The sequence below is a fragment of the Trichosurus vulpecula genome (assembly GCF_011100635.1).
Source record: "Trichosurus vulpecula isolate mTriVul1 chromosome X unlocalized genomic scaffold, mTriVul1.pri SUPER_X_unloc_1, whole genome shotgun sequence".
Classification (NCBI taxonomy): domain Eukaryota; kingdom Metazoa; phylum Chordata; class Mammalia; order Diprotodontia; family Phalangeridae; genus Trichosurus; species Trichosurus vulpecula.
The window spans coordinates 7672058-7699188 of NW_023494377.1; the positions used below are offsets into that span (position 1 = coordinate 7672058).

Sequence of the window (27131 nt, forward strand, 5' to 3'; positions counted from 1 at the left end):
AATGATTTTCAGGACATTCCAAGATCTGCCCATGGGAGTCTCAGGCCACACTCTGCTCTGACATCCTTTCTTCAAAGTGCTTTCCTACCTCTTTCCTTCTCTTCACCATGGCTGCACCAGGCTATGGCTAAAATCCTCCTGTTTCTGATAATTTATGTTCTTAGCCCCTGAACATCCCACTCTCCCTCTTCTAGTCCTTCTAAACAATGACATTAGAGATTATACAGCTGAATCTAGCTCATGATTCTGTATTCAAACTTCTGATATGCCCGCAGTCTGGGTTCCAGTGCCCTCCATGATCACAAATTCTGGCTTCACTTCCACTCCCTACTGATACATTCAGAAGAAAGACTTAACTCCTGGCTTAGACATTCTGTATCTCTGCTCTCAAGTATTTCCAACATTCCCACATGAAAGGTACCTGGAAGCCTAAACCTTTTGTGTTCTCAGGAACATCAAAGACATGACATTTTTGGTTCTACAGCTATATCTAGAGAACTTCTGTCAAGTTATTACTTCTAATTTTTTTAACTAGATTATTATTACAATGTACATTGGTCTCACCAATATGATGACTTTGAAAAAGAAGTCTTCTCTCTAAAAAACTGCTCAATATTCATTTTTGTTAATAGTAATTGAAATGGCAGTCTTTACTAAGAAAGAAGTACATGCAAATGCATTTGTTTTGGTGTGCTTTTGCTGTGGTTCAGAGGCTTGTTTTGCTAGCCAATAAAAAAGAGTAATCTCACCCTTTGGTACTGTAGTTGAAGATAGGAGAGATTTTTTGTTAGTTTCTTTTTTATTTTCATATACATTATTGATGCCCAATAAAAATTATATTGGAATAAATGAATGCTCTCCTACAACAAAAACTACCTTATTTTTAAATATTAGTTTAAAACTGCCCCATATTGGTGTTTACACAGTATATATGAATATATATCTATATGTACATATATATTATATATATATGGATGAAAATAAATCCTCATGAGTTATGAGATTTTCCCCTGGGAGGCTTCATCCCCAGCAGATGATTTCTGTTCTCTGAACCCTCTCACCCACAGCATATATTATTTTCCAGGATGATGCAAAATCTGACCTTTCGTAGTCTATGAACTGTCATTATTCTTGATATCCCCTCTTCTCTGGGCCCTGCTGCTCTCTCATCTTTATCTCCATGGCCTGACACTCAGTGTGTGTGCTCACATTCTCTTGTTTCTGACAATTTCCATTCCCAGACCCTATACGCCTTCCATTCTCTTTTCTCTAGACCCTCTCAATTCTGAAATTGCAGCATAATCTTCCCAAGTTTTCTTCAAGTTTATACATTCTCTGTTCCATGAGACATCCCCTGTCTATTACTTTCACTCCACTTTTCACTCAAAATCCAGACATTCAAAGGCAGGACCTAGCCCCCAGCTAGGAAATTCAGTATCCTAAGCTCTAGTAACCCTCTTGAACATATATCAATATAAGGCCCAGGAGTAGTCCTGATATTCAGTGTTCCAAGGGGCTAACCAGATCTGATATTCAGGATTATAAGACCTATGATAAATAATTTTTCCTTTTACCATTTTTTGGATAATTGGATGATTATTACAATGCACATGCATCACATACATATATAAATTTCCAAAATTAACTCATGTCTTTTCTAAGTCCTTAGCAGGCTATACCTTCATTTGGTTGCCCAAACACACTCTGCATTCACTTTCCTTAATAGAAATATTAATAGTAGCCTTGATCAAGGGAGGACCACAGGGAAATACATTTGTTTTGGTTCCCAAGTGTTTTCAGTTTGGGGGTATTTTTTCCTTGCTCCAAAATAGTACTTTAACTACACTCTTTTAGCTGTGTAGTTGTTAATGGAAGATTTGTCTCAAAGCATCCCTACTGAAGAATGTCAAGTAAATTGCTCGAAAGGATTGAAATGCTAGACAAAAATCTCTCTTTCTTGTGTATAAAAATCCCTAGAATTGGCCAATATTTCGGCTCACTTAGAATATAGATGAAAAGAAATCTTTGCTGTTTGTGATATTTTCCATTCTAAGGGCCCTGCCTGAGCACATTCATTCTGAGAGGGCTTCTACCTACCACATAGGGTGGTTTGTTACCCATTCAAAGGCCTGACCTTTTGTTTTATAAGGTTTTTTCTTTGCTCTCATATCCCCTCTCCAAAGCGGGACATTCAGAGGTGGGACTTGTGTGTGGCTAGGAAACACAGTACACCAACTCTTAGCCACCTTTAATAATCACCCTTAAATGGAACTGGACAACCTTTGCAAGCTATGGACATTCCAAGATCTGAGATTGTTGGTTCCAAAGAAAGACCATCCTATAAATTACAAAGTTGATTTTTAAAAGTCTTTTAATGGATTTTTATTCCATGGTACCTAATGGCTTATAGACATCATGATCTAGAAATACTAGGCTTTGGGATTAAATACCTAGTGGTTTTTTTTGTTCTAAAATACTCTATATTCATTACCAATAATAATCATGTCAATGACAGTCTTTATTAAAGAAGGATCTTTGTGGAATTGTATTTGTTTTGTGGTGTTTTTCTATCACCTTGCCTGAGGATTTTTTAGCTAGACAAAAAATTACCAGTACTTTTGCAAAACACTTTTGGCTATGCAGTAGGATGTGTGCAATTTTTTTGAGCTTCACAAGGGTGTAATATGAAGTAAATTGAAACAAATGATTTATGTCAACCAGAAAATTAAAATGTACCTAATTTCTTTATTTTCCTACAACTGGAAGATATTTGGTCAACTGAGAATATATTTATAGTAATCTTTGAATTTTAGGACAAAATGAGAGGACACCCCAGTCTTCTCTAGATGCGCTCTTCAATCTCTCCTTCTCTTCTCCATGGTTCATCCCAGACCTGAGAGTGTCAATTCTGAAATCCCATTTCTTCAGACAATTTCCCTCATCTGCCTAAGAAAATCTCTCACTTTCTTTATTCTACTTCTTCCCCAAACTGACATTCCTATTTCTATAACCTCATCCAGCTCAGGATTCTAGATTGCAAAATCCCATCAACCTCAACTATTCTAGATTCCAAGTCAAAGAGCTGATCAAGAATTCTGTCTTCACCATCCATTCCTAATTGTTCCATTCAAAGGGAAACTTACTGCCATGCTGGGAAATTCTCTATTCTAAGCTCTAGTCTGCCAACTACTTGCCACCTTTAATGGTACCTGGAAGCCCAGACATTCAGTTTTCTAAAGACTTTCCCAGACAGGAGATTCTCATATCTAAAGGAACACACTCCTAAAATCTGGTTGGTTTTATTTTATTAAGTTTCTGTTGTTGTTTATTTTAACAACTCACTTGAGTCGTACCCGTATACTGATTTCCAAACAGGAGTTTGGAAGTCTTTATTACCTAATACCATGTTGTAATGCCCCCAAATGCTGAAAATTAATTATCATGAATATAGCCATCAATATCTATCTTTATTAATCAATGAAGCAATTACAGAAGATTTTATTGCTTTCATGTACAGATATTTGGGGATTGTCATATTATTTGGGGTGGCCAAAAATTGATTGTGTTTTCACATTACCCTCAAAGCTCTGGGGTTAAGGATGTCAGATTTGTTAATTTGCTAAAATATAAATTAGAACTTATGTTTAATCATATCACAGAAATCCACTTTGCCTTGTTTTATAAATTACCTACAAAAAGTCAGTATTTAGGCTGACATATATGAGAATAAATTCTTACCATTTATGACATTTTTCATTCTAAGGCCCATTCCTGGCCAATAATTTCTGTCCTCAGAGATTGCCTAGCAATCAAACCTGATGATTTTCAGGACATCCAAAGATTTATGTCCTAAAATCCTCCTGCTTCTGAGAATTTCCATTCTCAGTCCCTCTTCTAGTCTCTCTCAACACATACATTATAGATTCTCCAGATGAATAAAATTCTGGATTCTGGATTCAAAATTTCCAGGAAGCCCACACAGTCTTGGTTCCAGAAACCTCCATGAACACATATTCTGGCTTCATTTTCCACTCCTTTTGGTACATTCAGAGGCAGGATTTAGCTCCCACCTTGGAAATTTTGTCTCTCTGTTCTCAACTCCTTCCAAAATTCTTACATGGAAAATGCCTAGAACCTAGACCTTTAGTGTTCTAGGGACCATCCAAGACATGAAATTTTTGGTTTTAAAGCCACACCATGAAAACTTATGTCAAGTTATTATTTTTGGGTTTTTTTATTATTTTAAGTTTTATTACAATATACATGATTAATAATGATATGGTGATTTCAAAATAAAAGGCTTCTCCCTAATAAACCCTCTATACTGAATTGACTTTTTGTCCAAAATTGCCAGATAGTCATTTTATTAATAGCAATAGAGACAGCAGTGTATAGTAAAGAAAGGAAAAGGAGAAGTGCATTTGTTTAGGTGTGCAGGTGTTATGGTTTTGAGGGTTTGGGTTTTTTTTTTTGTCTAGCCAAAAATTTGGCAGTAATCTCAGCAAATCCTTTTAACCCTTGGTGAATATAGGAGGGCTTTTCTTTTTTAGTTTGTTATTTTTTTTATTTTATCATTGATGTTCAATATAATTGTATTGGAATAAATGAATGAACTCCTATGAAAAATCTACCTTCCTCTTATTTTTAAAAATTAATTAAAATGGCCAGTCATCAGGCCCGCTCAGTATATACATGAAAATAAATCTTTGCTATACGTGAGATTTTCCACTCGGAAGCCCCTTCCCCAGCAGATGAATTCTGTTCTCTGAACCCTCCCATCTATAGCATACAGGAGTTAGGAGTACACTGCACGATCTGACCTTTGCTACCCTAAGGGCTCTCTTTCCTATGAGGTCCTCTCTTCCATGGGCACTGCTAGCTCTCTCATCTTTGTCTACATGGCAACTCCAAGGCCTGATACTTCGTGTGCTCAAATCATCTTGTTTCTGAAAATGTCTATTAACAGACCCCATACACGTCCCCCTCTCTCTTTTCTAGGTCCTTACAATTCTGACCTCACAGATTCTACAGTCTCATCCAGCTGATGATCCTGAATCCAAAATTCCATCAAGCTTGTGCATTTCATGTTGCACAAGCCATCCCCCATCTAATATTTTCACTAAGCTTTTCACTCAAAATCTGGACATTCAAAGGAAGAATTTATCCCTAGCCAAGAAATTCTGTATTCTAAGCTCCAGAACCCATCCAACAAATGTCCTTGGAAGGTCCCACAAGCAGCCCCAATATCCAGTGTTCCAAGGGATTACTAAGGCCTGATATTTTGGAATCTAAGGTCATGCCCTCCTAATGTCTATAAGGATTTTGCTTTTCCTTTTTTATTGAATAATCATTACAATACCCGTACATCTTACTTATATTCAAATTTTCAAAACTTATCCATAACTCTTCTAAGTCCTTAGAATGCTACGCCTTCATTATATTGCCCCCAAACACTCTGCATTGATTTAACTTAATAGTAATATCAATAGACGTCTTGACCAAAGAAGGATCTACAGGGAATTATATTTATTTTGATGTCCAACTGTTTTCAGTTTGGGGGAAGTATTTTTTAGCTTGCCAAAAAAATAGATATTACTTTCACTAGACTTTTTAAGCTGTAGTTGTGAATGGACGATTTGTTTTGAAGCATTCCTACAGAAGAATGTCAAGTGAATTGCTGGAAAGGATTGAAATGCTAGACAAAATCTCCCTCCTTCTTGTGTATAAAAGATCCCTAGTACTGACCAATATTTTGGCTTACTTAGAATATAGAAATACAGAAAATAAATCTTTGCCATTTGTGACATTTTCCATTCTAAGGCCCCTACCAGAGCAGATTCTGATTCATGTATCGAGGGAGTTTCCTATAGGGTATAGGGTGTCATATAGGGTATTTTCTAGCCTATTGAAATATTTTGTGTGTTCTAAGGTTTTGCTTTGCTCTGATATCCTCACTCCAAACTGAGACATTCAGAGGTGGGACTTATACCTAGCCAGAAAACTTGCTGTGCTAACTCTCAGCCACTTCCATCAATTGCCCATAATCAGAACTGACAGCCCAGGCATTCACTGTGCTAAGGATATTCTAAGACATGACATTTTTGGTCCTAAAGAAACATCATCCAATGATCAGTAAAGTTGATTTTTAAAAGTTTTTAATGGATTTTTATTACCCTGTACCTAATGACTTACATATAGCATGATCTGGAAAGATTAGTTCTATCTCTTATGATAGTTCAGGAATTGACACCTAGGGTTTTTTGTTATTGTTGTTAAAAATAATTTATATAGATTATCAATAATCATATCAATGGCAGTCTTTATGAAAGAAGGATCTTCAGAGAATTGCATTTGTTATGTGGTGCTTGTATATTATATTGTCTAGGGATTTTTAAGCTTGCCAAAAAATTATCAGTTCTTTCACAAAACACTTTTGGCTATGTGGTGGAAGATGTGTTTTTTTTTTCTTTTTGAGCTTCAGAAGGTTTAATATGAAATAAATTATTGATTTCATTCAGAAATTCTAAATTCTCCTACTTTACCTAGAATTGGAAAATATTCATATATTTAGAGTAATCCTTGAAATTTAAGGCATTTTACATTAGAAGGCCCACTCCACAGCAGACTATGTAGGTTCTAAGAGCCCTCAGAGCTATGGCATGTAGTAAATTTGAGGACACTCCAGTCCAGATATTTTGTGTTTTCTCTTGGATCAGATATCCCTTTTTCTGAAGTCCCTCCTCAATCTCTCATTCTCTTCTCCGAGGCTCCTCCTAGGCTGACATTGTCTGTTCTAAAATCCTATTCCTTCAGACAATTTCCCTCATCAGCCTCTGAACATCTCCCACCTTCTCTGTTCTAGTCCTTCCCCAGATTTGCATTCCTGATTCTACAGCCTCATCCAGCTCAGGATTCTAATTTGTGTATTTCTGTCAAGCTCAGATATTCTAGGTTCCAAGTTGAAGGTCTGTTCAAAAATTCTGGCTTCACAATCCATTCCTGATTGTTCCAAGGTCAGTCTTAGTGCCATGCTGGAAAATTCTTTGTTCTATACTCTAGCCTACCACCAACTTGCCTGTTTTATTGGTACCTGGAAACCCAGACATTCAGTTTTTAAGGACCTTCACAGATATGAGATTCTCATATCTCAAGGAACATCTTCCTAAGATGTCTTTGTTTTTTCTTAGGTTTTTTTGTTTTATTGTTTTATTTTAACAGTGCATTTGATTCTTACCCATATACTGATTTCCAAAAGAAGTCTTCTCTCCTTATACGTCTTAATTCTATCACACCATGTTTTAATGGCCCAAAATACTGAATGTTCATTATCATTAATACTAATATCAATAGCTATCTTTATCAATGAAGGAATTACAGAAGATTGAATTGTTTTTTGTTTACAGGTATTCAGAGTTTGTGGCATCTTTTGTGTGGTCACAAAATAGTATTTTCACTGTACCCTTAAGGCTGCATGGTTAAGGAGATCTCATAAGAACAAGCTGCCTTCTTTTTAAAATGACCTCCAACAGGTCAATATCTGGGCCTACTAAGAATATGTATGAGAATACATCCTTGCCACTTATGAAATATTCCATTTTAAGGCATGTTTGAGAGCTAATGAATTACATTCACAGATACCTCCTAGCAATCAAACATGGTGATTTTCAGGACATGCCAAGATCTGCCCTTTGGAGTCTCAGGGTACTCTCTGCTCTGATATCCCTTCTTCGAAATGCTCTCCTTCCTCCTTCCTTCTCTTTACCATGGCTACACCAGACAATGTGCTAAACCCTCCTGTTTCTGACAATGCCCATTCTCAGCCCCAGAACATCTCCCACTCTCCCCCTTCTAGTCCCTCCCAACAATGGCATTATGGATTCTACAGCTGAATCAAGCTTGGGATTCTGGATTCAAAGTTTTATGAAGCCCACACAGTTTTGGTTCCAGGTGCCCTCCAGATCTCATATTCTGGCTTCAATTTCTTCTCCCCATTGGTACATTCAGAGGCAGGACTTAATTCCTAGCTCAGATGTTCTGGATCTATGCTCTCAACTACTTCCATCATTCCCCCATGAAAGGTATCTGGAAGCCTAGACCTTTAGTGTTCTAGGGACCATGTAAGAAATGACATTTTTGATGCTAAAGCTATATCATGCTAAATTGTGTCAAATTATTATTTTTATTTTTTTTATTATTTAGATTCTTATCATAGTGCACATGGGTCTTATCTATAGGATGATTTGGACATAGAAGTCTTCTCTCTAATAAGCTCTTTACTGAACTCCTAGTTGTTCTGTACAAAATTTCTCAATATTCATTTTTATTAATAGTAATAGAAACAGCAGTCTTTACTAAAGAAAGAAATACATGGAATTGCATTTGCTGTGGTGTGTAGGTATTGTGGTTTTGAGGGGTTTATTTAGCCAGCCAAAAAATCACCAGTAACCTCATCAAATCATTTTGGTAGCATGACTGAAAATAGGAGGTTTTTGGTTTTGTTTGTATGTTTCTCTGTTTTTGTTATACATCACAGATAAAAAATGCTCAATATTCATTTTTATTTATAGTAATAGAAACAGCAGTCTTTACTAAGGAAATACATGGAACTGCATTTGTTTTGGTGTGCTTGTGCTGCGGTTTTGAGGTTTTTTTTTGCTAAAAATTGACAATAATCTCACCAAATATTTTTTGTATTGTGGTTGCCAATAGAAGGTTTTTGTTTTTTAGTGTCTTTGTTTGCTTTATACATCAGTGGTAGCTAATAAAAATTATATTGTAATAAACAAATGAATTCCTAAGAAAAATCTACTTTGTTATTTTTTCAATTAGGTAAAAATGGTCAATATTTGGGCCTGCTCAGTATATATGTAAAAATAAATCTTTGCCATTTGTGAGATTTTCTACTCTAAGGCCTCTTCTCCAGTAGATGGATTTTAAGATTTCTATTTTCTATAAGGATCTTTATTTTTATTTTTTTTAGATAATTATTACAATGCACATTGATCTTACCTATATACAGATTTCCAAAATTTACTCTTGTGTCTTCTATTCCTTTTGATGCTACCCCTTGATGTTTTCACCCAATCATACTCTAATTCATTTTCTTTTTTTTAACATTTTATTTATTTTCCAATTACACATAAGAACAATTTTAACATTTATTTTTTAAAGTTTTGATTTCCAAATTCTCTCCATCCTTTCCTCCCCTCCCCCTTCACTGAGAAGCCAAGCTATTTTATATAGGTTATACTTGCGCTATCATGCGAAACATATTTCCATATTAGTCATTTTGTGAAACAGAACACAGACCCAAACAACAACAACAACAATAACAACAACAACAACAATAGCAACAATAAACATACCAAGAAAACAAAGTTTAAAAAAAAGTATGCCTCGATCAGTATTCATACTTCATCAGTTCTTTCTCTGGAGGTGGATAGCATTTTCCATAATAAGTCCTTTGGAACTGTCTTGGATCATTGTATTGTTGAGAATAGCTAAGTCATTCACAGTTGATCACTGTACAATAGTGCTGTTACTGTGTACACTGTTCTCCTGGTTCTGCTCACTTCATTTTGCATCAGTTCATGTAAGTCTTTCCAGGTTTTTCTGAAAATATCCTGCTAATCATTTTTATAGCACAATAGTATTTCATCACAATCATATACCAGGAATTGTTCAGTCATTCCCCAATTGATGGGCATTCCCTTAATTTCCAATTCTTTGCCACCACAAAAGGAGTTGCCATAAATATTTTTGTACATATTTGTCTCTTTCCCTTTTTTATCTTTTTGGAATATGGACCTAGTAGTAGTATTGATGCGTCAAAGGGTTTGCACAGTTTTATAGCCCTTTGGGCATAGTTCCAAAATTCTCCTTACATTGTTTGGAACAGTTCACAACTCCACCAATTATGCATTAGTATACCAATTTCCCACATTCCCTCCAACATTTGTCATTTTCCTTTCCTGAAATGTTAGCCAATCTGACAGGTGTAAGGTGATATTTGTTTTTATTTTATTTTCTCTAGTCAATAATGAGTTAGAGCACTTTTTCATATGCCTATAGATAGCTTTGATTTCATCTGAAAACTGCCTGTTCATACCCTTTGACTATCAACTGGGGAATGACTGGTACTTTTATAAATTTGATTTGGTTCTCTATATATTTGAGAAATGAAGCCTTTATCAAAAAAAAAAACTTGCTGTACAAATGTTTTCACAATGATTTGTATTTCCCTCCATCCTGTTTTCCCTTCTTTATCCTTTCTCTCTCCTCTAAAGTGTTTTGTTTCTGACTACCCCCTCCTGAAATCTGCCCTACCTTCTACCACCCCCTCCCCTTCCCCTCCCTAGAGGGTAATATAGATTTCTAGACCCAAATGAATATGTATGTTATTCCCTCTTTGAGCCAATTCTGATCAGAGTAAAGTTCAAGGATTGTTAGCCACCCCCTCTCCACCTTCCCCTTGATTGCAATAGCTTTTTCCTGTCTCCATTATATGAGTTTCTTTTTGTTGTTGTTCACTCATTGTTCCAGCCCATCTATTGACTTTGCTTTTGGGATAGAAGGGGCACAGTCCCAAGCTTCAGGTTTTTCTGCCATTGTTTTCAGAGCTAGTTCTGGAGGTCTTTAAGTTTCAGTTCTTCCGAGGTGGTATGATCTAAGGAGATGTGTGGTCACTGCTATCCTGGCCTGTTCTCTAGTCTATGATCTATGATCTCTTTTCCTCCCTAGAAATGTGACCAGGATCCCTGCTCCACTGCAGCCAGTTGCTCTATTGTGCTAATGCCCCTCCTTGCCCTCTGACTTCAACCCAAGAACCACTTATGGGCAAGGCAACAGAGTCCTACCCTCAGTGCCAACAAAAGGTCCCCTGGAATCTACTTCTGACCAGTTGTCAAACCACTTTACTGTCTTTGGGCAGAGAACTTCAGCATGAATGTATTCAGTCACCCCAAGGACTGTGCTGACTTGGGTGACATGGCCTATACTGGATTGAGCTGCACTCTCATCCCAGTGAGACAGACTTCTGGATAATCTTCTAAGTCGTTGCTGGCTAGAAAATTGCCCCCCACCCCACATCCTTTTGTTCTTTTGGCTGCTCTAGAATTCATTTTGAGGCATTATTTTAAAGTTGTTTAGAGGGGTATTTGTGAGAGATGAGGTGAGTCCCTGCCCTCTCTGCATTCATTTTCATTAATAGTGATATCAGTAGCAGTCTTGACCAAATGAGGACCTAGAGGGAATTACATTTGTTTTGGTGTCCAAGGGTTTTCAGTCTGGGGGTGTACTTTTGGCCAAAAGTAAACAATACTGTCACCAGACTCTTTCACCTATGTAGATGAGAATGGGCCATTAGTTTCAAAGCAGCCCTACTGTAGAACATAAATTAAATTAAAGAAAGGACTGACTTCCTAGGCAAAATTTCGCTTCTCATTTTTGAAATTCCCTAGACTTGGTCAATATTTTGGCTCACTTAGAATATATATGAAAATAAATTCTTGCCATTTATGATATTTTTCATACTAAGGCCTTTACCAGAGCAGATTCTGATTCATGGTCTCAGAGAGCTTCCATTTGTCACATAGGGTGATCTGTAGCCCATTCAAAGGTCTGATCTTTTCTATTTTAAGGTTTTTATTTTTGCTCCAAAGTGGGACATTCAGAGGTGAGACTTATGCCTAGCTAGGCAATTTGATATGCTAACTCTCAGCCACCTCTAACATCTACCCTTGAATGGGACCTAACAGCCCAGGCATTCAGTGTACTAAGAAAATTCCAAGACATGACATTTTTGGTTCCAAAGAAATACCATTCTGTGATAAACTATGGTCAACTATAAAATTGATTTTTTTTAAGTTTTTATTAATGTATTTTTATTACACTGCACCTAATGACTAACAGATATCACGATCTGGAAACATTAATTTTGTCTCTTGGAAGGCTTAGGAAATTAATACCTTGGGTTTTTGTGTCCAAAAATAGTGTATATTCATTATCATTAATAATCATATCAATAGCTGTCTTTCTCAAAGAAGTATTCTTGGAATTGCATTTATTTCTTGGTGCTAGTATGTTATCTCATCTAGGGATATTTTAGCTAGCCAAAAATTATCAGTACTTTCACCAAACTTTTTTTGGCTTTGTGGTGGAAGATTTGAAAAAAAATTGAGCTTCATGGGGGTTTAATATAAATAAATTGAAATAAATGATTACTCTCATTCAGAAATTCTAAATTCTCCTCATTTCTTTGTTTACCTGTAACTGGAAAAGATTTTTGCCCACCAGAACATATTTAAAGTACTGTTTTAAATTTGTGACATTTTGCATTTGAAGGCAGATGAGGTAGATTCTCAGTGCCCTCGCAATTATGGAATATGGAAAATTTGAGGACACTCCAGTCCTGACCTTTTCTGTTCTCTCTTGGATCAGATATCCTGTCTTCTAAGTCCTTCCTCAATCTCTCATTCTCTTCTCCATGGCTCCTCCGAGGGCTGACATTGTCTGTTCTAAAATCCTATTTCTTCAAACAATTTCCCTCATCAGCCTCTGGACAGTTCCCACTCTCTCTGTTCTAGTCAGTCCCCAAACTGACATTCCTATTTCTACAGCCTCATCCAGTTCAGGATTCTGGATTCTCTACTTGATGGTAATACATCAAGTTCAGATAGTCTAGATTCTATGTTGACTATTTAAGAATTCTTGCTTCATATTCCATTCCAAATTTTTCTGTTCAGAGGTGGGACTTACTGCCATGCTTAGAAATTCTGCATTCTAAGTTCTAGCCCACCACTAGCTTGCCCCCTTAGATGAAATCTGGAAACCCAGACATTCAGTATTCTAAGGATCTTCACAGATAGGACATTCTGTTATCTAAAGGAACATACTCCTAAGATCTATAAGGATTTTTTTACTAAAATTTATTTTATATTTTTAACTACACACTTGAGACTTATATATATATACTGATTTCTAAACATGAGACTTCTTCACTTATAAGTCTTTATTACATAACAACATGTTTTAATGACCAAAAATACTCAATATTCATTATCACTAATACTACTACCAATAGCTATTTTCATCAATGATGGAAATGCATAGAATTGCATTGGTTTTCATGTAGATTGTTGGGCTTTGGGGCACTTTTTTCCAGTGGCCAAAAAATAGATAGTATTTTCACTATACCCTTAAGGCTATGTGGTTAAGGATGTGAGATTTTTTTCTGTCACCAATGCATACTAAAAAAATTTAACATTTTAATTTATTTTTAACATTCTTTTCTTTTTAAATTTTTAGCTCCAAATTATCTCCCTCCCTCCCAGGCCCCCCCACACCCACTACGGAGACAAGCAAAAATGATATCAATTATACATGTGGAATCACACTAAACATATTTCCACATTAGCCATATTTACATAAAAGCAAGAAAAATAAGGAAAATGACAAAATTATACTTCAATCTGTACTCAGAGTTCATCAATTCTCTCTCTGGACATGGATAGCCTTTTTTATCATGAATCCTTTGGAATTGTCTTGGATTGTTGTATTGATCACAATAGACAAGTCTTTCACAGTTGATCACCATTACAACATTGCTGTTATTATGTTACAATGATCTCCCTGTTTTTTTTTTTATGAAACCACCCCTATCTTCATTTCTTACAGCAAAATAGTACTCCAACACAATCATATGCCACAACTCTGTTCAGCCATTCCCCAATTGATGTGCATCCACTTGATTTCCAATACTTTGCCACCACAAAAAAAGAACTATAAATATTTTTGTACATATCAGTCCTTTTCCATTTTCTTTGATCTCTTTGGGATACAGACCTAGTAGTGGTATTATTGGGTCAAAGGGTATGTACAGTTTTATATTCCTTTGGATCTAGTGCCAAATTGTTCTTCAGAATGGTTCATTACTCCACCAATGGTTCATTAGTGTACCTGTTTTTCCCTCATCCCCTTCAGCATTTGTCATTTCTGATAGGTATGAGGTGGTACCTCAGAGTCTTTTTAGTTTGCATTTTTCTTATCAATAGTGATTTAGAGGATTTTTTCATATGACTAGAGATTTCTATAGAAAACTATAGTTTTCTTCTGAAAACTGCCCATTCATATCCTTTGATCAATTATCAATTGAGGAATGGCTCTTATTTTTATGCATTTGACTCAGCTTTACATTCAGTATATATGTGAGAATGAGGCCTTTATCAGAGAAGCATGATATAAAAATGTTATATTACTTCAATGTCTATGGTACCTTTTAAGCAAAATGTAGTTTCTCTGATTATCTTTTTTAATTAGGTCTATTTTTGCTTTTGCTTTGTCTGAGATCTTGATGGCTAGCCCTGATTTTTTACTTCAGCTGAAGCATAATAGATTCTGCTTCAGCCCTTTATTTTGACAGTGGGGTTTCTGTTTCAAGTGTTTCTTGTATTGTTGGATTCTGGTTTTGATCCATACTGTTATCTGCTTCCAGTTTATGGGTAACCTCATCTCATTCACGTTCAGAGTTATGGTTTGCTGTGTGTTTTCCTCAATCCCATTTTCTTCTGTTTCTTCTCTCCCTTTTTATCTTGTTCCTCCTCAAAAGTCTATTTTGCTGCTAAACAGTGCCTCCCTTAATCTACCCTCCCTTTTATCACCCCCCTTTCTAATATCCCCTTCCCTTCCTATTTCCCTATTGGGTAAGTTGCATTTCCATATACAGTTGAGTGTGTATATATATTCTTCTCTCTTTGAAGAAATTCTGATGAGAGTGAGGTTCAAACATTGCCTGCCACTCCCTCATTTCCCCATCCATTGTAAAAGCTCTTCCTTGTGCAACTCTTTTATTTGAGAAAAATTTCCCCATTTTACCTTTCCCTTCCCCCTTCTCTCAGTGCATCCCTCTTTCTCACCCCTTCATTTTTTTCTTTCTGAAGATCATTCCAACATAATTGACTCACACCCATGCCCTCTGTCTATGTAAACTTTTTAAAAACTGTCTTAATAATGATAAAAGTTCATAGAAGTTACATGTATCATCTTCTTGTATAGGAATGTCAACAGGTTAACTTCGAGTCTGTTATGATTACTTCTTCACGTATACTCTTCGGTTGTTAAACCTCCTTGGGTCTTCTCTTTGAAGGTCAAATTTTCTGCTCAGATCTGGTCTTTTAATCAGGAATCCATTGAAGTCTTCTACGTCATTAAAGGACCATTTTTTCCCCTGAATGATTACACTCAGTACAGCTGGGTAGGTTATTCTTGGCTGGAATCCTAGATCCTTTGCCCTCCGGAAAATTATATTCCAAGCCCTACGCTCCTTTAATGTGGAAGTCACTAAATCTTGTGTGATCCTGACTGTGACTCCACGATATTTGAATTGTTTCTTTCTGGCTGCTAAAAGTATTCTCTCTTTGAGCTGGGTGTTCTGGAATTTGGCTATAATATCCCTAGGAGTTTTGATTTTGGGATCTTTTTCAGGTGGTGATCGGTGGATTTTTTCAATTTCTATTTTACCATCTGGATCTAAGACACCTGGACAGTTTTCCCTGATAATTTCTTGCAACATGACTTCTAGGCTCTTTCTTTGATCGTGACTTTCAGGTAGTCCAATAATTCTTAAATTTTCTCTTCTTGATCTGTTTTCCAGGTCAGTTGTTTTTCTGATCAGATATCTCACATTTTGCTCTATCTTGTCGCTCCTTTGTCTTTGTTTCATTGTTTCTTGATGTCTCACGGAGTCATTAGCTTCTACTTGCACAATCCTGATTTTTAAGGACTTATTTTCTTCAGTGAGATGTTGTACCTCTTTTTCCATTTGGCCAATTTTGCTTTTTAAGAAATTCTTTTCATCAGTGAATTTTCGTACATCCTTTTCCATTATGCCAATTTTGATTTTTAAGGAGTTCTTCTCTTCAGCGGATTTTTGTGCCTCTTTTACCATTTGGCCTAATTTGTTTTTTAAGGTGCTATTTTCTTCAGTATTTTTTTGTGCCTCTCTAACCAAGCTGCTAACTTTCTTTTCATAATTTTCTTGCATAACTCTCATTTCTTTTCCCAATTTTTCCTCTACTACTCTTACCTCCTTTTTTAACTCATCTATAAAATCTTGGTCAGGGTGGGACCAGTTAGCATTTTTCTTTGAGCCTTTCTTTGAAGCAGATTTCATGTTGTAGTCTTCTTCTCCCTTTTTGTCGTGGTCTTCTCTTCCAATCTGAGAATTTCTTATGGTGAAGCTCTTTTTCTGTTTGCTCATTCCCTCACTCTATTTCTTGATTTTCAACTTGTGCTACAGTGGGGAAACACTGTGCCAAGCTTTAGGCTTTTTTGTGCTTCTGTTTCTGTGGGTCTGCAAGTTTTTGGTGCTTTCAAAGTGGTATGAACCTGGGAGAAGTGTAGTCACTGCTCTCCAGGTCTATGCTATGATATTTATCTGGGAAACACCCCTGGTCCCCTATAGCCAAAGAGCTAGCACTATTTGCTTTGGAGCAAGGGCCCTTGCTCCCTTGTAACCAACCACCAGGGCTCCTCACCACCCTGGAATTGTGGCCCAGAACAGAAAATATATAACAGAGTTGCCAATCAGTTCCAGCTATACCCAGCACTAGCAAAGGGTCTTCTGTAATCTCTTTCTGATGAATTGTCCAACCCCCTTACTGTCTTTGGGCAAAGAGGTCCTGAAGCTACTGCTGTGGACACTGCTACTGTCAGCACCTGTGGGCTTCCACCCCAGTGTCACAAACTTCTGCTGACCGCTTAGATTTTCTCAGTCCCGAAAAATGTCTCACCCCAACCTTTTGTTGACTCTGCTGCTCCAAAATTTGATTTGAGGAGTTATTTTAAAGTTGATTGCAGGGGAATGTTGGGAGAGTTCAGTTGGGTGGCTGCCCCTAATCCGCCATCTTGGTTCCGTCCATACTAAAAGGTAAATTGAAATATATGATTGAATTCATAAAAAAATACTACCTTCTTCCTGTTTATAAAATGATCTATAACAGGTCTACATTTGGACCAAGCAAGAATATGTATGAGAATACACCCTTGCCATTTATGAAATATTGCATTTTAAGGCATATTCAAGAGTTAATGAATTACATTCTCAAAGAACTCTTAGTAATCAAACATGGTGATTTTCAGGACATTCCAAGACATGACCTTGGGAGTTCTCAGGACATTTTTGCTCTGATCTCCCCTCTTCTAGTGCTCTCCTTTGTTCTTTGTACCATAGCTAAATCATGTAATGTTCTAAAATCTTCCTGTTTCTCACAATTTACATTCTCAGCCCCTGAACATCTTCCACTATCTCTGATCTAGTCCCTTCCAAGACTGACATTATACATTCTATAGCCAAATTCAGCAAGGATTCTAGATTCAAATTTTCTGCCAAGCCCACACAGTCTTGGTTACAAGTGGCTTCTCTGAATGAATATTCTGGCTTCACTTTAACACTACAAACATTTAGCTAGGACATTCTGTGTCTAAACTCTCAGACACTTTCAACATTCCCCTATAAATAGTACCTAGAAGCCTAGGCCATTAGTGCTGTAGGGAGTATCCAAGAAATGACATTCTAAAGCCACATATGTAAAGTTATTATATTTAGTTTTTTTACTAATTTTACTAATTTTACTAATTTTTACTAATTGTTAATTCAAGATATATGAGTTCTACCAATGTGCTGATTTTGAATATAAATCTTCTCCCTTATAAACTCTCTACACTTGACACTTTTTTCTTTTGTTCAAAATTATTCAATGTTAATTTTCATTCATACTAATAGCAAGAGAAGACTTTACTAAAGAATGAAAGGCATGGAATTACATTGGTTTGGAGAACAGGTTTTGTGGTTTTGAGGGTTTAGTGAGGTTTTTTTGGCTAGTCAAAAAATGTACAATAATCTCATTAAACCCTTTTGGCAATATGGTTGAAGACATGAAGTCTTTGTTTATTGTTGTTCGCATTTCTTATGTATCACTGATGCATGAAATAAATCATATTGGAATAAATGAATTATCTCATACAAAGAAAACCTGCCTTCTTACTTTTAAAATAAATTTAAAATGGCCAATATTCGGACCCACTAAGTGTATATATAAAGATAAATCCTTTTCCTTTGTGATATTTTTCCACTTTATGACCCATTACCCAGCAGATGATTTCTGTTCTCTGAGCCTTCCCACCTATAGCATATATTGTTTTCTAGGACTTTGAAAAATCTGAACTTTCTGCCCTAAGGGCTCTCTTTGGTCCGATAAGCCTTTTTCTGTGAGAACTGCTAACTCTCTCATTTTCATCTCCATGATACCTCCTAGGCCTGATACGTTATATGCTCATATCTTCCTGTTTCTGAAAATGTCCATTCCCAGACCCCATACATCTCTCTATTTCTCTTCTCTAGGCCCTCAAAATTCTGACCTTGCATCTTCTACGGTCTCATCTAGCCGATTATCTTAAATTCTAAATTTCCTTCAAGCTTCTATTTTCTATGTTCCATGAGCCATCTCACGTCTCATAGACTCTCTCAGCTTTTCACTCAAAATCTGGACATTCAAAGGTAGAACTAATGCCTTAGCTTAGAAATTCTGTATTCTAAGCTCCAGGACCCTTTCAACATATATCCTTGGGATATATGATATTCAGTGTTCCAATGGGGTGCTTTTGGATTCAAAGGCCATATGCTACTATGAGCAATGAGGATTTTTCTTTTTATTTGTTATGGGATAATTATTACATTGCATATGCACCTTACCTATATAAAAGTTTCTAAAACTAACCTGTGTCTCTTCTAAGTCCTTAGCATGCTACACCTTCATTTTGTTACCCCAACATACTCTGCATTCATCTTCATTAATAGTAACATCAATAACAATCACGACCAAAGGAGACCCTACATATAGGTGTCCAAATGTTTTCAGTTTGGGTGGGGATGTTTGTTTTGGTTTGCCAAAAAAAACAAAAACCAGGCAGCACTTTCACCATACTTTTAAGCTATGTAGTTATGAATGCACAATTTGTTTCAAAGCATTCCTACTACAGAATATAAAGTAAATTGGAAGAAAGGATTGATCTCCTAGGCAAAATCTCCTTCCTTCTTATTTTTGAAATTCCCTAGACCTGGCCAATATTTTGGCTCACTTAGAAAATATATGAAAATAAGTCCTTGCTGTGTATGTTATTTTCCCTTCTGAGTGAGCAGATTCTGATTTATGTTCTCAGAGAGCTTCCAGCTATCACATTGGGTGTTTGGTTGCCCATTCAAAGGGCTGACCTTTTGTGTTCTAAGGTTTTGCTTTGCTCTCATATCACATTTGGAGGTGGGATTTATGCCCAGCTAGGAAGTTCAGTTTGCTAATTCTCAGCCACTTCCAAGAATTGCCCTCAAAGGAGAAGTGACAGCCCAGGAATTCACAGTGCTAAGGGCATTCCAGGACATTTTTGTTTCTAAAGAAAAGCCATCCTATGAACTATAAAGTTGATTTGTGAAATTTTTAAGTCAATTTTCATTACACTGTACCCTAACGACTTTTAGAAACCATGATCTAGAAACATTATGTTTGTCCCTCATGAGGCTTCAGGAATTAAAAGCTAGGGATTTTTTGGTTCAAAAATACTCCATATTCGTTATCAATAATAATCATATCAATGGCAGTCTTTATCAAAGAAGGATCTTCACAGACTTGCAGTTATTAGGAAGGGCTGGTATATGACCTTGTCTGGGGATAATTTAGCTAGCCAAAAAATTATCAGTACTTTTACCAAACTTTTTGGCTATGTGGTAGAAGATGTGAAATTTTTTTGAGCTTCACAAGGGTGCAACATAAAGTAAATTGAAATAAATGATTGATTTCATCCAGAAATTCTAAATTATCCTCCTTTATTTACCCAGAATTGGAAAATATTTTTGCTTACTAAGAATATTTATTTTAAAAAATTCTTGAAATATAGGACATTTTACATTAGAAGGCATATTCCACAGTAGACTACATAGCTTCTCAGAGCCCTCGGAACTAAGGAATACGGAACACTTGGCATATGGAAAATTTGAGGATACTCCAGTCCTGACCTTTCCTGCCTCCTTTGCTCTAAACACAATCTTCAATCTCTCATCGTCTTCTCCAATGCTCCTCCCAGACCTGACATTGTCTCTTCTAAAATCCCATTTCTTCAGATAGTCTCCCTCATCAGCCTCTGAACATCTCCCACTCTCTGTTCTAGTCCTTTCCCAAACAGACATTCTTGTTTCTATAGCCTCATTCAGCTCAGATGCTAGATGGTATATTTCCATCAAGCCCAGATATTCTAGGTTACAAGTTGAGGTCTGTTCAAGACTTTTGGTTTAACAATCCATTTCCAGTTGTTTTATTCAGAGGTAGGACTTACTTCCATACAAGGAAACTTTGTATTCTAAGCTCTAGCCTGCCACCAACTTGTTCCACTTTAATGGTACCTGGAAGCCCAGACATTCAGTTTTCTAAGGACCTTCGCAGATTTTCACTTCTAAAGGAACACTCTCCAAAAATCTAAAAGGTATGTTTGGTCTTCTTTTGCTTAAGTTTCTTTTATTTATTTATTATATTCTTTTGACAATGTACTTGAGTCTTCGCATATATATATAGTTTTCCAAACACAAGGCTTCTCTTCGTCTAAGTCCTTATTATATAACACCATGTTTTAATGCCCCAAATATTGAATATTCATTATCATTAATACAACTATCAAAAGTTATCTTTATCACTGAGGCAATTGCAGAGGATGGCATTGGTTTTCATGTACAGATATTCGGAGTTTTCAGAGGGCATGGGTGGCCATAAAATAGATAGTATCTTTACTGTACTGTTAGGGCTTTGTGGTCAAGGGTGTCAGAATTTTTTTTCTTTTTTGGATCTCCAACGCATCCTAAAAATTAAATTCAAATTCAGGTTTGATCTCATAAGAACAGTCTACCTTCTTATTGTTTTCTAAATGACCTACAACAGGTCAACATTTGGGCCATATACAAATATATTTTCCATTTAAAAGCCCTCCTCCCTCCTTCCTTCTCTTCAACATGGATATACTTTGCAATGGGCTAATATCCTCCTGTTTCTGAGAGTTTCCATTCTCAGATCCTGAACATCTCCCATTCTCCTTCAAATTTCCCCTCCCTCCCTATACTGACATCATAGATTGTACAGCCAAATCAAGCTCAACATTCTGGATTTTCTGGATTCAAAATTTCCATAAAGGCCACAGAGTCTGGGTTCCAGGTGCCCTCTATGCTCACATATCCTGGATTCACTTTCCACTCCCCATGGGTACATTCAGAGGCAGGAATGAACTCCTAGCTCAGACATTCTCTATCTCTGATCTCAGCCACTTCCAACATTCCCACATGAAAGGTACCTGGAAGCTTAAACCTGTAGTGTTCTAGGGAACATTGGAGATATGAAATTTTTGGATCTAAAGCCATATCGTGACAAATTGGGTCACTATTACTTTTTTGTTAATTGGATTTTATTAAAATGTACAGGGGTCTTAGAGATCTGATGATTTTTAAATAGAATTTGTCTTTCTTACAAGCTCTCTATACTTAAAACCTTGGGGTTTTGTCCAAAATTTCTTGATGTTAATTTTTATTAATATCAATAGAAACAGCAGTCTTTATTACAGAAAGAAATATGTGGAACTTCATTTGTTCAGGTGTGCAGGTATTGTGGTTTTGAGGGTTTTTTGGCTAGCCAAAAAATTGGCAGTAATCTCACCAAACCCTTTGAGTAGTGTGGTTGAAGATATGGGGGTTGGTTTATTTTTTGTGTTTGCTTGGTTTTTTTAGTTTCTTTGGTTTTCTTACACGTCACTGATGCCCAATAAAAATTATATTGGAATAAATAAGTAATCTCCCATGTAAAATCTATCTGTCTCTTGTTTTTATATTAGTTAAAACAGCCAATGATTAAGGACATTTGGTATATACATGAAAATAAATCTTTGCTATATGTGAGATTTTCCCCTATGAGGCCCCTTCCCCAGCAGATGATTTCTGTTCTCTGAACCCCCTACCCCACCTATAACATAACCTGTTTTCTATGACGCTTCAAGATCTGGCCTTCTCTGCCCTGAAGGTTGTCTTTGCTCTTGGTCCCCTCTTCTCTGGACACTGCTACCCTCTCATTTTCATTTCCATGGCAACTCCCAGGCTTGACACTGTGTGTGCTCAAATTCTCCCTGTTTCTGAAAATGACCTGGTACATTTCCCCTCTCTCTTCTTTAGGCCCTCATAATTCTGGTCTTGAAGATTCTACAGTCTCAGCCACCTGATGATCCTGAATTTCAAATTTCCTTCAAGCTTGTACTCCTGATGTGCAATTAACCATCCCCAATCTAATACTCTCTCTTATGATTTTCACTCTCAATCTGGACATTTGGAGACTGAACTTGATCCCTCACTGAGAAATTCTGTATTCTACACTCCAGTAACCCTCCAACATATATCCTTGAAAGGTCCTAGGAAGCTCCAATATTTGGTGTTCCAAGGGGCGACAATGACCTGATAATTGTGATTCTACATGCATACCTTTATATGATCTATGAGGATTTTTCTTTTTAATTTTTATTGGATTATTATTGCAATGCACATGGATCTTACTTATATACAGATTTCCAAAGCTCACCCATGTGTCTTCTAACTGTTACCCTTTGGTTTTTTGGTCCAAACACAGACTGCATTCACTTTTCATTAATAGTAAAATCAATAACAGTCTTGACCAAAGAAGGACCTGAAGGGAATTAGATTAGTTTTGGTGTCAAAATGTTTTGTATTTGTGAGGGTTTTTTTACTTGCCAAAGAATAGACACCACTTTTCTCAGACTCTTTTAGCTGTGTCATTGAGAATGGCAGATGTTTTTAAAAGTGCTGCCACTGGTGTATAAAAATTACATTGGAAAGAAAACATTGATCTCATATGCAAAATTTCCCACCTTGTTTTTGAAATTATCTAGAATTGACCAATATTTTGGCTCAACTAGGATATATATGAAAAGAAATTCTTCCCATTTATGATAGTTTCCATTCCCAGAGCTCCCACAGCTAGCTAGATTTGTCTACTTTCAAGGTTGTGAACTTTTGTGTTCTAAGATTTACTTTGCTTTCATCTTCCTATTCCAAAGTGGGACATTCAGAGGTGGCATTTACTGCCTACTTGTACATTCCCTATCCTAAGTCTTGGTCATCTTCAACATTCCCCTTTCAGTGGTACTTGAAAGTGCAGATCTTCATTTTGCTATGGACCTTCCAAGGCATGACAAAAAATAGTCAGTACCTTCTCCAAACCCTTTTGTCCTGCAGTGATGGAGAATATCTGATTTTTTTTTAAATTTTCTTTAACCTTTACAATGGCATAATATAAATTAAATTGGAATAAATGTCTGATCTCAAACAAAAAAATCTAAATTTTCTTTCTTAATTTACTAAAACTGGCCAATATTTTTTTCCACTAAGAATAAATTTGAAATTAATCCTTGAAATTTTTGACATCTTGCATTCAAAGGCCAATTGCAGTGGAGATGATTTATATTTTCCGAGTCCTCATAGCTATCTCATATGCAAAATTTGAGGGTGCTGCAGTCCCGACCCCTTGTGTTCTCTCTCGGACAATATTTATTGTCGTTTTTCAGTTGTGTCTGACTCTTCGTGATCCTATTTGGGGTTTTCTTGGTAAAGATACTGGAGTTGTTTGCCATTACCTTTTCCAGCTCATTTTACAGATAAGGAAAATGATGGCAAATGGGGTTAAGTGACTTGCCCAGAGTCACAAAACTATTAAGTGTCTGAAGCCAGATTTGAACTCATGAAGTTGAATCTTCCAGACTTCAGGCCTGGCACTTTATCTACTACATTACCTAGCTGCCCCTTGCTCTGATATCTAGTATTCGAAATGCTCCCCTAAATCTCTCATTCTTCCTTCATGGCTACATCCAGGCCTGATAGTCTTTAGGCTAAAATTCCACTGCTTCAGACAGTTTCCCTAATCAGTCTCCAAATATCTCCCACTCTCTCCATTCAAGTCCCTCCCAACAGTGACATTCCTCCTTCTACAGCCTCATCGAGCTCAGGATTCTAGATTAGAAATTTCCTTCAAGCTCAGACATTAATTCAGGCTTCAAACTTCCCTGCAAAATGGAACATTGAGAAGTAGGACTTATGGCCCAACTAGGAAATTCTATATTCTAAGATCTAGACCACCTCCAACTTTCGACCTTGAATGATACCTGGAAGCACAGGTATTCCATGTTCTAAGGACCATCCAAGATGTGACATTGTTGGATCTAAAGAACACTTTCCCAGAATCTGTAAGAGTTTTTTTTGCTTAAGGTTTTTTATTTACTTATTATTACAATGCACATAAGTCTTATTAATACAATGATTTCATAGCTTAAGTCCTGTTCCTTATGAGTCTTTAAAACATAGCACCTTGCTGGGGGTTGTGGAGCTGAGAATACTCTATATTCATTATTATTAATAGAAATATTAATAGCAGTCTTTACCAAACAAATAACTGCATGACATTTCATTTGTTTCATTGTGGTGGTGTTTTGGGGTTTTCAGGTTTTTTTAATTGTCAGTACTTTCATCAAACCCTTATGGCTATGTGGTTGAGATGTCAGATAGTTTTTTAAGCTTCACCACTGTGTAATATAAATTAAATTAGAATAAAGGAATGATATCATGTGAAAAATCTAAATTCTTATTTTTTAATTTACTGCTTGGTATTTTGGATCACTAAATATATATATATATATGAAAACAAATCCTTACAATTAATGATATTTTCTCTTCTTGGGCTACTTCATGAATAGAAGATTTATTTCTCAGAACCCTGACATGTGTCCTCAGAGCTATGGTATATTGGAGTTTTGAGGACCCGCCAGCTTCATCTTCTGGGTTCTCTTGTTGATCTGATATCTCTTATTCTAAATGCTCTCCAAAATCTCTCATTCTCTTCTCTTTGACTACTTCCAGGATTGACATTCTGTGTTCTAAAAAACCACGGCTTCTCACAATGTCCTATATCAGCCCTTAAAATTTCCCACTCTCCATTCTACTCTCTCCCAATAGTTACATTCCTGTTTCTACAGCTTCATCCAGCTCAGGATTCTAGACTAGAAATTTCCACCAATCTCACATATTCTAGGTTCTAAGTCATCCATGTGTTCTAGTATTATGGCTTTACATTTCATTCTTAATTGTGTCATTCAGAGGTGGGACTTACTGCCAAGCTGGGAAATTCTGTATTCTAAGCTCTAGCAGGTTTTAATGGTACTGGGAAGTCCAGACATTCAGTTTTCTAAGAACCTTCACAAATGAGACATTTTCAAATCTAAAGTAACACTCTCCTAAGATCTGTAAGAATTTTTTTGCCTAATTATTTTACTGTTTTATTTTAACAATACATGTGAGTCTTGCACAATATATTGATTTCCAAACAGAAGTCTTCTCCCTTTATAAGTTGTTATGCTACATAACACCATGTTTTAAAAAGCCAAAAATATTCAATATTCTGTAGCAGTCTTTACCAAAGAAGGAACTACATAGAATTGCATTGGTTTTTGCATGCAGATTTTTATGGTTTGGGGGGTTTTATCAGCTGGTGAAAAAAAATAGACAATATTTTCACCATATCCTTTTGGTTGTGTGGTTGAGGATATGGGATTTTTCAAAGAATCACCAATGCATAATAAAAATTAAATTGGAATATGTGATTGATCTCATGTAAAGAATCTGCCTTTTTGGAAAACTATCTAGAGTAGGTAAATATTTTAGCCAACTGAGAATATATATGAGAATACGTTCTTGCTGTTTGTGACATTTTCCATTCTAAGGTACACTGCAGAACAGATGATTTATGTTCTCAGAGCCCTCCCAGCAATCAAACATGGTGGTTTTTAGAACATTCCAAGATCTGATCATTTCAGTTCTTTGCTCTGATACACCTTCTTGTACCTGCTCTCTTTTGTCTCATTCTCCTCTCCATGGCTACTCCAAAGGCTCACATTCTATGTGCTAAAATCCTCCTGCTTCTGAAAATTTCCATCCTAAGCCATTGGGACTCTTTTTCTCCCTTTGTTCTCATCTCTTCCAACACTAACATCAGAGCTTCTACAGCCTCATCTAGTGCAGGATTTTGAATTTGAAATTTTCTTCAAACCCAGACAATCTAGGCTCTAAACACCCTGCCTGATCTAAAATTCTGGTTTTGAAATTCCTGATTTAATATTCTGGCATCACTTTCCATTCCCCACTGGTATATACAGGGACAGGGGGCAAGACTTAACTCCTAGTTAAGAAATTCTGTACCTTAAGCTCTCAGTGTCCTCCAACATTTCCATATGAATGCCACCTAGACATACAGACATCCCATCTTGCAAGGCATAAAATTGTAGGTAGGGGCTAATGTTACACCATTCTATGATGTACAAAGTTTATTTTTTTCATTTTTTATTATTTGAATTACTATTACAATGCATGTGTGTTACCAATATACTGATTTCTTAACGTGAAGGTCTTTGGTAAATAACACCTGGCTTTATTTTTGTCCAAAGGTCCTCCCCATTCATTATCATTAATGGTAATATCAATAACAGTCTTTACCAAAGAAGGGCATTGCATGTGTTTGGGTATGTAGCGATTTGTGGTTTAGGGGGATTTTTTGGATAGCCCAACAAACAAAAACCTTCAGTACTTTTTTGTTGTTCAGGTTTTGTTGTTGAGGTTGTTCTTGGGTTTGTGGTTTTTTTAAGCTTTACCACTGTGTAATTTAAATTAATTTGGAAGAAATGACTGATATCAAATCCCAAAATCTACCTTCTTGTTTTACATTTTAACTAGAATTGTGCAATACTTTTTCCCACTAAAATATACATGAAAACAAATGTTTATCATTTATTGTATTTTCCATTCTAAGGCCCTTCCAGAGCTGGTGATTTACATTCCCATGGCACTCCCAGCCATCACATAGAGTAGTTTTAGGACACTCCAAGTTCTGCCCTTTGTTGTTCTAGGGTTCTCTTTGCTCTCATATCCCTGCCTCAAAGGGCTCTTCTCCCAGGCTACTGCCAGGCCTGATATTCTATGTGCTACGATCTCACAGCTTCTG

General features: G+C 36.4%; 1 long non-coding RNA gene across 1 annotated transcript in view; it reads right to left on the reverse strand.

The window, feature by feature from the left end:
• Positions 1-15837: 15837 nt before the first annotated feature.
• Positions 15838-27131, reverse strand: part of LOC118833060 — a 66631-nt gene continuing 55337 nt past the window's right edge. Inside the window, exon 4 of the long non-coding RNA XR_005009277.1 lies at positions 15838-16917. This is a non-coding gene — a long non-coding RNA (uncharacterized LOC118833060). The remainder of the gene's footprint in view (positions 16918-27131) is intronic.